This window comes from Carya illinoinensis, chromosome 5 (assembly GCF_018687715.1).
Source record: "Carya illinoinensis cultivar Pawnee chromosome 5, C.illinoinensisPawnee_v1, whole genome shotgun sequence".
NCBI classification, from domain to species: Eukaryota; Viridiplantae; Streptophyta; class Magnoliopsida; order Fagales; family Juglandaceae; genus Carya; species Carya illinoinensis.
Genome location: NC_056756.1, coordinates 39,031,430 through 39,044,150, shown reverse-complemented (window position 1 = coordinate 39,044,150; position 12,721 = coordinate 39,031,430). Strand labels below are relative to the sequence as shown.

At 33.7% G+C, this 12,721-nt stretch overlaps 1 non-coding gene across 1 annotated transcript; it reads right to left on the bottom strand.

Annotated features, from left to right (window-relative positions):
• Positions 1-706: 706 nt before the first annotated feature.
• LOC122312077 lies at positions 707-812 on the bottom strand. Its single transcript, XR_006242991.1, has one exon. It is a non-coding gene; the product is annotated as a small nucleolar RNA R71 (small nucleolar RNA).
• Positions 813-12,721: the final 11,909 nt, after the last annotated feature.

Sequence of the window (12,721 nt, the reverse complement as noted above, 5' to 3'; positions counted from 1 at the left end):
TTAGCAATATCTGAAGACGATACTCTTCTCATCACTTTAATATAAAACTACGATACTGTGTACTTGCAGTTTTGCACCGATCAAGTTTTTGGCGCCCTTGTCGATGATTGATTCATTCTTATTTTTGCCAATATCGATACAAAGTAATCTTGGTTTTAATTTAGAATTTTATTTTATTTTTATATATTATGTTTTGCTCTACAGCTGTGTTTTTTTATGCTGGATGCGCCGTGCTAGAACTCGTGATATTACTCATTTTGATTTGGAGATTGAAAGAATTCTAAGATCATGAAGAAAAAAATAAAATACTAACCATGGCTGATAGACAACATGATGCACTGCCACGCATCTTGAAGGATTTTGTTCGGTCAGTTGTGAATGACAACTACTCGGGTATAAGACGTCAACCTATTAATGCCAACAACTTTGAGATCAAACAACCTTGATTAGCATGGTGCAACAAGCCCAATTTAGCGGATTGCCACTTGATAATCCCAATATTCATTTGGTGATATTTTTGGAGATTTGCGATATTGTAAATATCAATGGTGTCACCGAAGACACCATTAGATTGAAATTGTTTCTTTTTTCTTTAAGGGACAAGGCAAGATGTTGGCTACAATCTCTACAACTAGGAAGTATCAATAGTTGGCAGGATATGACTGAAAAATTTCTTGCTAAATTCTTTCTACCTACAAAAATAGCCAAACTCAGGAGTGAGATTGGTCAATTCAAACAAATGATTTCGAATCACTCTATGAAGTGTGGGAAAGGTATAAAGATTTGATTTGACGTTGCCCTCAACACAGATTGCTGGATTGGTTGCAAGTTTAGATGTTCTCTAATGAGTTAAATGGACAAACTAGAACTATAATTGATGCTGCTTTTGGTTGAATTTTGATGTCAAAGACAACTGGGGGTGATACTTCTCTTTTGGAAGAAATGACTTCAAACAATTATCAATGGCTAACTGAAAGAATTATGGCTAAGAAAGTTGTTGGAATTCATGAATTGGAGTCGTTAGCAGCCCTTTTAGCTCAAGTTGCTACTCTATCTCATCATATTTTAGTTTTGACAATCCAAAGGATATCACAAAGTGTAGAATATATTGCAGTTACAAGTATGAAAGTTTCAAATAATGAAGCGAGTCAAGAACAAGTTCAATACATCAACAATTAGAACTACAACTATCGTGGTAATCCTATACCAAATTACTACCATCTAGGGTCTCGAAATCATGAGTATTTGTCATATGGAAATATAAAGAATGTGTTGCAATCTCAACCTCCTCCAGGATCTGATAGTCAACCAAGTGAGAAGAAGATGTCACTTGAGGATGCCATGGTTTCCTTTGTTCAGGAGACAAATGCAAAGTTTAAAAAAATTAATTCACGGTTGGACAACATTGAGACTCATTGTAGCAATATGGGAGCCACTATGAAAAATTTTGAAGTGCAAATTGGGTAATTGACCATGACAATAAATGCCCAACAAAGAGAAGCTTTTCCTAGTAACACAGAAGTGAATCCAAAGGAACAATACAAGACCATCACACTTAGGAGTGGAAGAGAAATTGAGAGGTCACCATCAAAGGAAAGCACGTCCACCCATATAGCTGCGAACAACGGCCAAAGTAAGAATATAGTAGAAGAAGAGAAGATTGTTGATGATACACTAAGAGTGACTGACACGCCTCTAGCAATTTCATTTCCTGATAATTCTCATATTTTCTCTACTCCACTTCCTTATCCTCAACGTTTTCAAAAATAAAAATTAGATAAGCAGTTTTTTAAGTTTTTTGATATTTTTAAGAAAATTTACATAAATATTCCTTTTGCATATGCTTTGAAACAAATGCCAAACTATGTCAAATTCTTGAAAGACATCATTTCCAAGAAGAGATGGTTGGAGGAGTTTGAAACAGTGAAACTTTCTGAAGAATGCAGTGCCATTCTTAAAAAGAAATTGTCTTAAAAATTAAAAGATTCGGGGAGTTTCACTTTGCCTTACACTATGGAAAATTCATTTTTTGATAAAGTTTTATGTGATCCTGGTGCTAGCATTAATTTTATGTCACTTTCTGTTGTAGGAAATTAGAACTTGGAGAGATGAAACAAACAACCATTTCTTTCCAATTAGCAGATCAATCCATCAAGTATCCATGTGGAATCATAGAAGACGTATTGGTAAAGGTGGATAAATTTATTTTTCCTGTTGATTTTGTGGTGTTAGATATGAAGAAAGATGAAGAAGTCCCACTAATTCTTTGCCAACCATTATTGACTACGGGAATGGCTTTAATTGATGTTCAAAAGGGTGAATTAACATTAAGAGTTAATATGGAAGAGGTTATGTTCAACATTTACTAAGCCATGAAATTTCCAGAAAATCTAAATACTTGCTTTCAGGTAGATGTCATTAAGTAATGTGTAGAAGAAGACGATCAAGAAGATATGCCAGCCAATCACCTAGAACGATGTATCCCCACTTCATCTCAAGCTTATGATTTTTATAACTCTGCTGTTTGTGAATTTGATTTACCTTTTGTTAGTGAAGAATTTCTCCACTATGTCTTTGCCTTGGGAGCATTGCAACAGGTTATATCACTTAGTAATGAAGTGGGGAGGCTAGAGCCGATGGTAGCAAAGACGGATTTTGAGATTTCTAAAGAAAAGATGCAGCAAACTACAACTCCGAAGTTGAAACAATTACTTGAACATCTTCGTTATGCATTCTTAGGTAATAGTTATACCTTTCTAATAATTGTTGCTGCATCACTCACACCCGTAGAAGAGGAAAAGCCGTTACGTGTATTAAAGGATCATAGAACAGCCTTGGGATGAACTATTTTCGACATAACTGAGAAGGAGATGCTTGCTGTGGTGTTTGCTTGTGACAAATTCCGGTCTGACCTCATTGGTACAAAGGTGATAGTGTTAATTAATCATTCAACAATTCGCTATTTGTTTGGCAAGAAGGATGCTAAACCTAGGCTAATTCATTGGATCCTGCTTTTTCAAGAATTTAATTTGGAGGTTCGAGATAAGAAAGGAAGTTGAAATTCAGTTGCTGATCATCTCTCCCAGCTGGAGCAAGAGGAAGAAAGACCAGATTCAGTGATCCAAGAAGCATTCCCTGATGAGCAGTTATTTGCATGTGAGATCAAGCTTCTTTAGTATGCTGATATTGTAAACTACCTAACTTGTAAAGTACTTCCACTAGATCTTACTTACCACTAATGCAAGAAGTTTCTGCATGATGTGAAGTATTATCTTTGGGATGAGCCTTTGCTATTCAAAAGATGTCTTGACCAAATCATTCGAAGATGTGTGCTAGAAGAAGAGATGCAAGCCATTCTCCATTATTTCAATTCCTTATCATATGGAGGATACTTTAGAGCAACACGAATAATAACTAAGGTACTTCAAAGTGGTTTCTTTTGGCCTTTTATTTTTCATGATAGTTATACTTTGATGAAAACTTGTGACCGGTGCCAACGTATAGGAAATATTTCAAGATGTCAAGAGCTACTATTGAAAAATATCTTAGAGGTTGAGTTATTTGATATTTGGAGAATTGATTTTATGGGTCATTTTTCTCATTCTTTTGGCTCTATTTATATCTTGTTAGTAGTTGATTATGTGTCAAAATAGGTGGAAGCAATTGCTACAACAACAAATGATGCAAAAGTAGTGCTTAAATTTCTGCATAAGAATATATTCACAAGATTTGGCACTCTACGAGCTATTATTAGTTATGAAGGGACTCACTTTTGCAACAAGTTGTTTGATAATCTTCTTTCTAAATATGATGTGAAGCACAAGATAGCACTTGCCTACCATCCTCAAACTAATGGCCAAGCTAAAATTTCAAATTGAGAAATCAAGAATATCCTTGAGAAGACGGTCAACACCAATAGAAAGATTAGGCAAAGAAGCTTGATGATACTTTGTGGGCATACCATACAACATTTAAAACACCTATCGGGATGTCTCCTTACTGATTAGTGTTTGGAAAAGCATATTGTCCCCATGTTGAGTTGGAGCATAGAGCTTATTGGGCTGTAAAAAAGTTTAATTTTGATTTGAATGCAGCAGGGGAAAAGCTACTTCTTCAATTGGATGAGATGGATAAGTTCCAGAATGATGCTTATGAAAATGCAAAGATCTATGAAAAACGGACAAAGAAGTGGCATGATAAATAGATTCTTAAGCGTGAGTTTGCACCATGACAGCATGTTTTACTCTTCAATTCACGACTCAAATTTTTTCTAGGCAAGTTAAAATCAAAATGGATAGGTCCTTATACAATTGATAAAGTTTCATCTTTTGGAGCAATAGACTTGAAGGACAAGACATGGAATATATCCAGAATTAATGGTCAGAGATTAAAGCGCTACTATGGAGAACAAGTGGAGAGGAACTATGCATTTATTCCTATTGGAGAACCTAATTGATGAAGATTGAAAAATCTTACTGTAGACTTTAAAACAAGCGCTTATGGGAGGCAATCCATAGAATTTTCTTTTATTCTTTTATTTTCTATTATCTCTATTATTTTTTTTAATAATTTGGATTTTGATGCAGGTTTATTTAGCATGAATAAAGAGCTAAAAATTATAAACTACGGCTAATTCACTATGAATCCAATGAAATTCCTTTCATTTCTTCAATCATTTTCACTTTTGCATTACAATGAGGAAATTGTTTAATTTAAGTTTGGGGGTGTAAACTCCTATAGTCATTTGGTCTTCTTGTTTGTTATTTATTTTATTTTACTTGTGATTTTATAAGTCTTGAGTTGTTTGATTCTCTTACCAAACATGTATTTGAGTATGATTGAATTCTCTATGACTTTGAAATTTGTAATTGAGGACGGTTTTGAGAAAAATTTTCAAAATTTTCTTTTATCTCAGGCGGAGTTTTGTGGGTACTTTGATTTAAATCTTTGACCTTGAATATAATTGAGCACAGTCATTTTTCTTTATTCCATTTTGATTATGAAGAGAAGAATTTGAATTAATTGGGTCACGGAAGTTCAATCTTGCTTTGCTCTAGAATCTGTTGATGAATCCTTGAGGCGAAATCCTAATTGATACCAAATATTAGAGAAATGATCTAGGCAATTTTTTTTGTCATAACCAGAACGCTTTCCCAGCCGTCCTAAGTATCATGCCATCGTTGCATGGTGTACTTCCATAATCAACCCCCTTGAGTCTTATTTTATATAAACCTTTATTTGTTCTTTTAACTACATAAACCATTCCCGCTCTAAGCCTGAAAAACCATGAATTTACCTTTTATAATTTGAGAAAATACTTTAGTGGAAATTTACATTTAAAGAGAAAGTTAGTTTAACGAAAATTATCCACATTATGTTTGCTTTGTTTGATCAAAGTATGAAAAAAGAAAGAAAGAAACTGAACAGCAAAAAAATAAAAAAAATGCTGAAGTGGTTAAAAATTTGAAAAGGCTACGAGAATCGAGGTGGCTAAAAGAAAAACAAAAGAAGCTGAAAAAAATAGAGAAAACTAGTAAGTGGAGTATGTTATCACTTCAGATTATGTTAAAGGAGTAGTTGGTATTGCTTCATTGACTACAGCAACAATAATGTTACCAGTTTGAGCATATAGTTGAGAAAGAGCTATGGTTTGAATCTTGTAGATATCTGTTTTATTGTTCTTTCCACCAAGTATTTTTTCAGTTTGCTTTAATTTTCCATATCCATTTCTTTCTTAGCCCTTACCTTGTGGCCTGTCATTTCTTTCCCAGTTTGATTTTTGATTTTAGTGTTGACTATATTAGTGGAGAGGATTTCAAAAAATTGGACTTATGGGGTGAAGTTTTGAGAGAATTTTTTTTTTTTTTAGTTGTTCTACTTTTATCTGAGTTTGCAGGTAGTTTGAGGTTAAATTGACTATATCACACACACACACACACTTAAGGTCTTAGTTTTAGGTTGAAGTAAATGCCTAACTCTTGTTTGACAAATTGTTAAATTTTTTATTGCTTTTTCTGCTATCTTTTATGTTAAAAGAGTAAGATACTAGTGATGAAATCTAAATTCAAATCATGGCTTGGTGAGTGATGATACGTCTCTATAGGGTCTAATTGATATTGTCTATAGTAGTCTTTTATTTTATTTTATTTTTGTTTGAGGACAAACAAAGTTTTAAGTTTGGAGGTGTTTGATGACTTGCATTATTTAAAATATTTTATCACTTCTTAACGTTAAACTTTAGTCTAATTTTATTTATTTTTGTTAAATTTAGGCTTCATTATCTTTATTTAAATTTTATTTCAGATTGAAGGAAAATGAAGATCCAAATTTTAGAAGTTTATCGTCTAAGGATTTTTAGATTTAAGTGAAAATTTATTCAAATGTAAGAGTTGATTGCCAGTGCTATTTGAGAACAAAGATCAAGTTAAATTTTTTAATATGCTAATTGATAGGAATGTACTTGGATTTATTCTAAATTTAAAAGGAATCAACATGCCAAGCGAGCCTTTATTTGGATTGAAGGATGAAGCACGTGGTTGGTGATTTGACTTCATCAAAGCTTTTACTTGGATGGTGGGTTGTTGGGAAAAAAGAAGTATGCAATGGCAAAACTAATCTTACACACAATACTGATGAAAAAGAAAAGAAGGGGCAGCCTCCTTTTGTTTGACTTGCTCAATTGGTGAAGGATGCAATAGTGGTTTTATTGGAGGCACAAAACACGGAGTTTGATTTCTTTGGCAATTTGACTTGGGATAGAGATGCAAGGATGGATTTTATGCATGGGACACGGAGCAACAGCATTGAGACGTAACACGTGATTAGATTTCTTTCGATTTTCATTTGGATGCACGGACGTCATTGGGAGTGAGACCTTTTGTTTGAAGACACTGCTTCGACTAAGAGTTGGGATTGTGAGGAGCATTTTTCAGTGTTCATTTTCCTTCCATTATTCTTAGAAAAATTATGGTAAATTGGTTTATGTTAAATTTAATTTTTAGCATGAACTAAATTTTCTTTATTCTAGAAAAATGATGTAATCTAGTTCCAAACTATACTTGATTTTCTATTCTAATTTAAAGTAATTTTTTCTTGTTTGTCTGATTTATTCTGAACTTATTGCTTGTAATTAACTGACCATTAATTAGATGATTTTAATCTTTTGATTTGCTATTGAAAGAGGGAATTATAGGATAGATCTTGGATATTTCGACATAGGTAAATATAAAGATCGAAAGACTTGTATGAACCTATGTAGTATTAAAATCATTGGTCTTATTGTTTTCTTGCTTTATAAATTTGTAAACTCTTGTGTAAAATGATGAACAAGAATACTTTCCAATTGACTATCGAAAGAGACTTTTGGATAAATTAGAAACTTGCTAATAAACAGAGAGAATTAAATTCAATTAGTTAGATGAGTAAAGTGTAGTGAGAAATTAGGTGAAATTAATTTCCTAGAAGTTTTATTTTCCATTGATTTGATCTTCGAACAATATCTTTCTTTTTCTTTGAGTATTTTCTTTGAATTAATTTTATTTTAAATTGTAATTACCAAATTCTTAGTAACTTTTCTAAATAAAGTGGAGATTAATATAATTTTGATATTTGTCAAAAGTAAGTTACCAATTACTGAGGAAGATACTCTTCTTATCACTTTACTATAAAACTATGATACTATGCACTTGCAATTTTAAAGCAGAATCTTCATCAATGCCTGCTATAATTCTAAAAGCTAAATATTTTTTGAATTGCATGTTCTCTCAAACATGCAACTCTAGGAAGAAAAGACTCCTATGCTTGGACTGGCCGATGATCATTTATATGAAGGATTAGTATGGAGGTTGAGGAATGGGAAGAGTATGTTGGAATCATGAAATGTGATGATCTCCTCTCATAATCATAGCATGTATTCCATCAATGTTGAGAGTTCATACCTCCAATAACTTTTGATGGATTTTTCATAGAGTTTTAGGGTTCCTGCAAAAGAGAAGAAAAGTTTCATTCTATGGAGAGAATTGCTCTCTACCCCATTGTTTGTGTTTTTTGTTTGTGCTCCAAGCCCCAGGAGAGAAGAGAGAAATAGCCAGTAGAACAAAAATAGAATTCAATAGGCCAGTCCTATTGTTAAGTGGGGTGAGAGTAAGGGCCTCCATCTGTGTCTATTAAAATGGCCCATCCCATTATGGGTCTAATGACTAATGATAATGCTAGTCCATTATCTACAAATGTATACAACAATCTTCCACTTGGACAATATTACATTTAATCACAACATAAACACAAATAAGCATCCCAAAACCGAAAGCCTTGTTCAAAATTTGCATTTAAGTACAAGCTAGTAAACCATACACCAACAGGGCACATGACACATAACTAATAATTGCAATCACTTAACTTGGGCCGATGAGATGCAAGTGCAGTATGGAAATAATCATAAGAGTGACAAACACTCATTTCCACAAGAAACCCCATAAACAAATATGAATGTCTTTAAAGTAATAGGCATTGTCCAAAATGTAGTTGCAGTACCTAGTCTAGTGACTATATCGACATGATATATGATACCAAATTTATAGTCACAACCACCTGACTTAGGCATAGACTAAAATAGATTGTCTTTTGGAGGTAATACACCTTGGCTATATTGCGCGTGACTCAGGCACGAGACTAATCAATATGTCTCAATACATAAAGTACTCCAGTCCAAAATATGCGTGATTCAGGCATGAGACCAAACATAATGTCTCATTACATAAACAATTGCCTTGTCCAAAATGTGCGTAACCCAGGCATGAGACTAATCAATATATCTCAATACATACAGAATGCACTGTCTAAAATGCACGTGACTCAAGCATACATTGACATTACTATATTTAAAATAGAACATGAGCATAAACAATATAGTCAAATAGTCAATGATCATAAAACTCCCACTAACTAAATACAATAAAAAAACTCTAATAATCCCAATTGAGTCATATGCTCCTAAAACAGTTTCAGAGCTAAACTTTTAGTTAGTGGGTCAACTAACATATGCTCTGTAGAAATATGCTCAACAAAAATACAAGACTCGGCTATTTTCTCTCTAACAAACAAATACTTAATATTAATATGCTTGGAGCGATAAGAGCTCCTAATGTTTCGAGAGAAAGCAACTGCTGTAAAATTGTCACAAAATATCTTCAGCGGTCTTGAGATGGTGTTCACAATACTTAGCCCCAAGAAAAATTTCCGTAACTATATAGCTTGACATATAGCCTCATAACAAGCAACATATTCCACTTCCATTGTAGACGAAGCTATAAGTGGATCTCCTGTCGTCTGAATAACTTACAAAATCAGCATCAGAATATCCAACCACATCAAGAATGTTAGATCGCCAATATGTAAGCACTAGATCTTTAGTGCCTTACAAATATCTAAGTACTTTCTTTGCGGCTTTCCAGTGAGCCAAATCAGGATCACTCAAGTATCTTTCAAGTACACCAACAACATAAGCAATATCAGGTCATGTACATACTAGACCATACATCAAACTACCCACAACAGATTAATAGAAAATCGTTTGCATTTGAATCCTGTCACTATCATCCTGAGGGTATTGAGACTTAGAAAATTTATTACCATTTACACTAGGTGCTTTCACAGGAGAACAAGAATGCATATTAAACGTACTTAGAGCTCGATCAATGTAGATTTTTTGAGACAATCCAAGAACGCCTCTAGTTTTCTCAAGAAAAATCTAGATGCCCAAAACATAAAAGGCCTCACCAAGATCTTTCATATCAAAATGAGATGACAATATACGTTTTGTCTCAAACAGAAGTTTAATGTAATTTGCGGCGAGTAGTATATCATCAACATAAAGAACAAGAAAGATATATTTACTCCTATTAACCCTTAAATATATGCATTGATCAACGAGATTCTCCTTGAAACCGCAAGAGGTAACAATCTCATCAAACTTCAGGTACTATTGTCTTGATGCCTACTTAAGCCCATAAATGGACTTGTTAAGTTTACACATCATGTATTCCTTTCCTTGCACTTGGAGACTATCTGGTTTCATTATGTACATATCCTCAAATAGATGTCTATTAAGGAAAGCTGTCTTGACATCCATTCGATGCAGCTCAAGATCAAAATAAGCTATCAATGCCATAATAATTCAAAAAGAATCCTTACTAGAAATAGGCGAGAAAGTGTCCTTATAATCAATGCATTTTCTTTGGTTAAAACCCTTAGCAACAAGCTTAACTTTGTACCTTTGTACCTAATCTTTAGAATTATACTTGGTCTTAAAAACCCATTTGCAAACAATTGGCATATAGCTACATGGTAGTTTAATTAAGCCCCATACACCATTTCGACACATTGATGTCATTTCATCATGCGTAGCATCCATCCAATATAAAGATTGAGGACCATCCATGACTTCCTTAAAAGAGGCTGGATCAAGAGACATACCAGTATTAAACTCATGCTCCTGCAAATAGATAATATAACTATCAGAAATTGTTGGTCTACGACTTCTCTGTGATCTCCTCAAAACAATATCATTAGTTCCCACATCAACATTAGCTATAGTGTCAACAACCTAGTTTTGGACAACAGTACTAGTTCCCTCTATCAATGGTGGTGTAGCCACTAATGAGGGAGTAACTTGAACATGTATAACAATATGCTCCTCCCTAAATACAACTTTACATGGCACAAAACTCTCACTGTCACTAACATCCTCAAAGAATATGGCACGATCAGATTTAATAACTCTAGTAACATTAGAAGGGCAATAGAATCTAGAGCCTTCTTGATCCCACATAATAGCCAACAAAGTAACTAGTAATTGTTTTAGGATCAAGTTTCTTCTACTAAGGATTATAAGGCCTTATTTATGCTTTACATCCCCAAACACATAAATGATGCAAACTAAGTCTCTTACCTGACCATAACTTATAAGAGGTTTTCGGAATTGACTTACTTGATACTTGATTCAAAACATATGCAGTAGTTTTCAAAGCCTCACCCTACAAAAATTTAGGCAAAGTGGAATGACTAAGTATACACTGCACTTTATCCATAAGAGTACGATTTCTTCTTTCTGTAATACCATTTTGTTCAAGAATTCTAGGCACTGTGTACTGAGCCTCGATACCACATGCCTTGAGAAATCTAGCAAAAGGTCCAGGATTTCTACCAGTTTTATCGTATCTCCCATAAAACTCGCCTCGTATATCCAATTTTACCACTTTAATTTTGTTATTTTTTCTGGAGTTCCATAGCAGCCTTGAAAGCCTTAAAAGCTTCCAATGAGTTTGATTTTTCTTGAATGAGCTCAATACAACCATGTTAAGAATAATAATCAATAAAGGCACTGAATTATCTATAATTTTCCAAAGCGGCAAGTGAAATGGGACCACAAATATCAGTATGGATTAAATCTAGAATATCTTGACTTCTGCTAATTTTTTGCTATCTGGTTTTCATCGGAAGTTTCCCTTTGATACAGGCAACACAAGTTTCAAAATCAAAAAAGTCCAAGTCAACTAGAATGCCATCTCTAATCAACCTCCCTATTCTTTCTCTAGAAATATGACCAAACCTTTTGTGCCACAACATAGAAGAGTTTTTATTTGATCTAGTATGTTTAGAACTAACTACAACATTCACAACAATGGCACTAAAAGAAGCAAGATCTAAAGCAGGAAGCAAGTCAATTTTATACAAACTATCATATAAAGTAGCAATCCCAACCACAATAAAGTCACAAAAGATTGTAGCATTTCCATTTTAAAATGAAAAACATATCCACATTTGTTCAAAACAAAAATAGAGACAAGATTTCTCTTGATGGAAGGTATAAAAGCAGTATCAGACAAGCTCAAAACATGTTTAGAAGTCAAAATAAGTCTGACTATACCAATATGTTCTACTTTAACCTTCACCCCATTGCCCATATTTTCTATTAACTTTGTATCAACTGGTTTTCTACGGTTTCTTAATTTTTGCAAAGAATTTGTAGTATAAATAGTTGCACCAGTATCTAGTCACTAAGTGTCAGAAGGCATATCGACCATATTAGACTCAAAACACACTAGTAGCGAACGTGTACCTCTCTTGTTTAACCAAGTCTTAAGTTTCTTAAAATCAACCCTCTTGTGCCCAAAAAAATGACAGAAGTTGCACTAAAACCTTCCTTCTTAGGGCCATTTGGAACACTGACACTAACTTGCTGAGGAGGCTTCCCAAATTTATTCATCTTTAGGGAGTTGCTACTATTACCCTTGAAGAGCTTCTTCTTCCTTTTATCAATAATTACCATGAAAGTAGCATGAGATTTGACCTTTTTAATCATCTCATCTTCTTGAGTTACAATAGTAGTCATTGCACTCAATATCCATTCATCTTTCTAAGCATTATAAGTGGTCTTGAGTGCATCAAACTGAGGTGGTAAAGATTTAAGTACTTTCCCTACAAGAAAGCTATCTGCTAGCTCAACTTTCATTCCTTTGAACTTGTTAAAGAAATGAGTAAGTTTCATGATGTGCTCTCGGACTCCACTAACCCCATCATAGGTTGTGGTAGTAAGAAGTTTCATCAGAGTTCCATTTTTTGCCTTATAAAAATTAATAAATTTCTTTCCAATAGCATCCAGATATTCTTTAGCACTATCTGAATAATCTATGATCTAACTGATAGACTTGTCAATAGTATA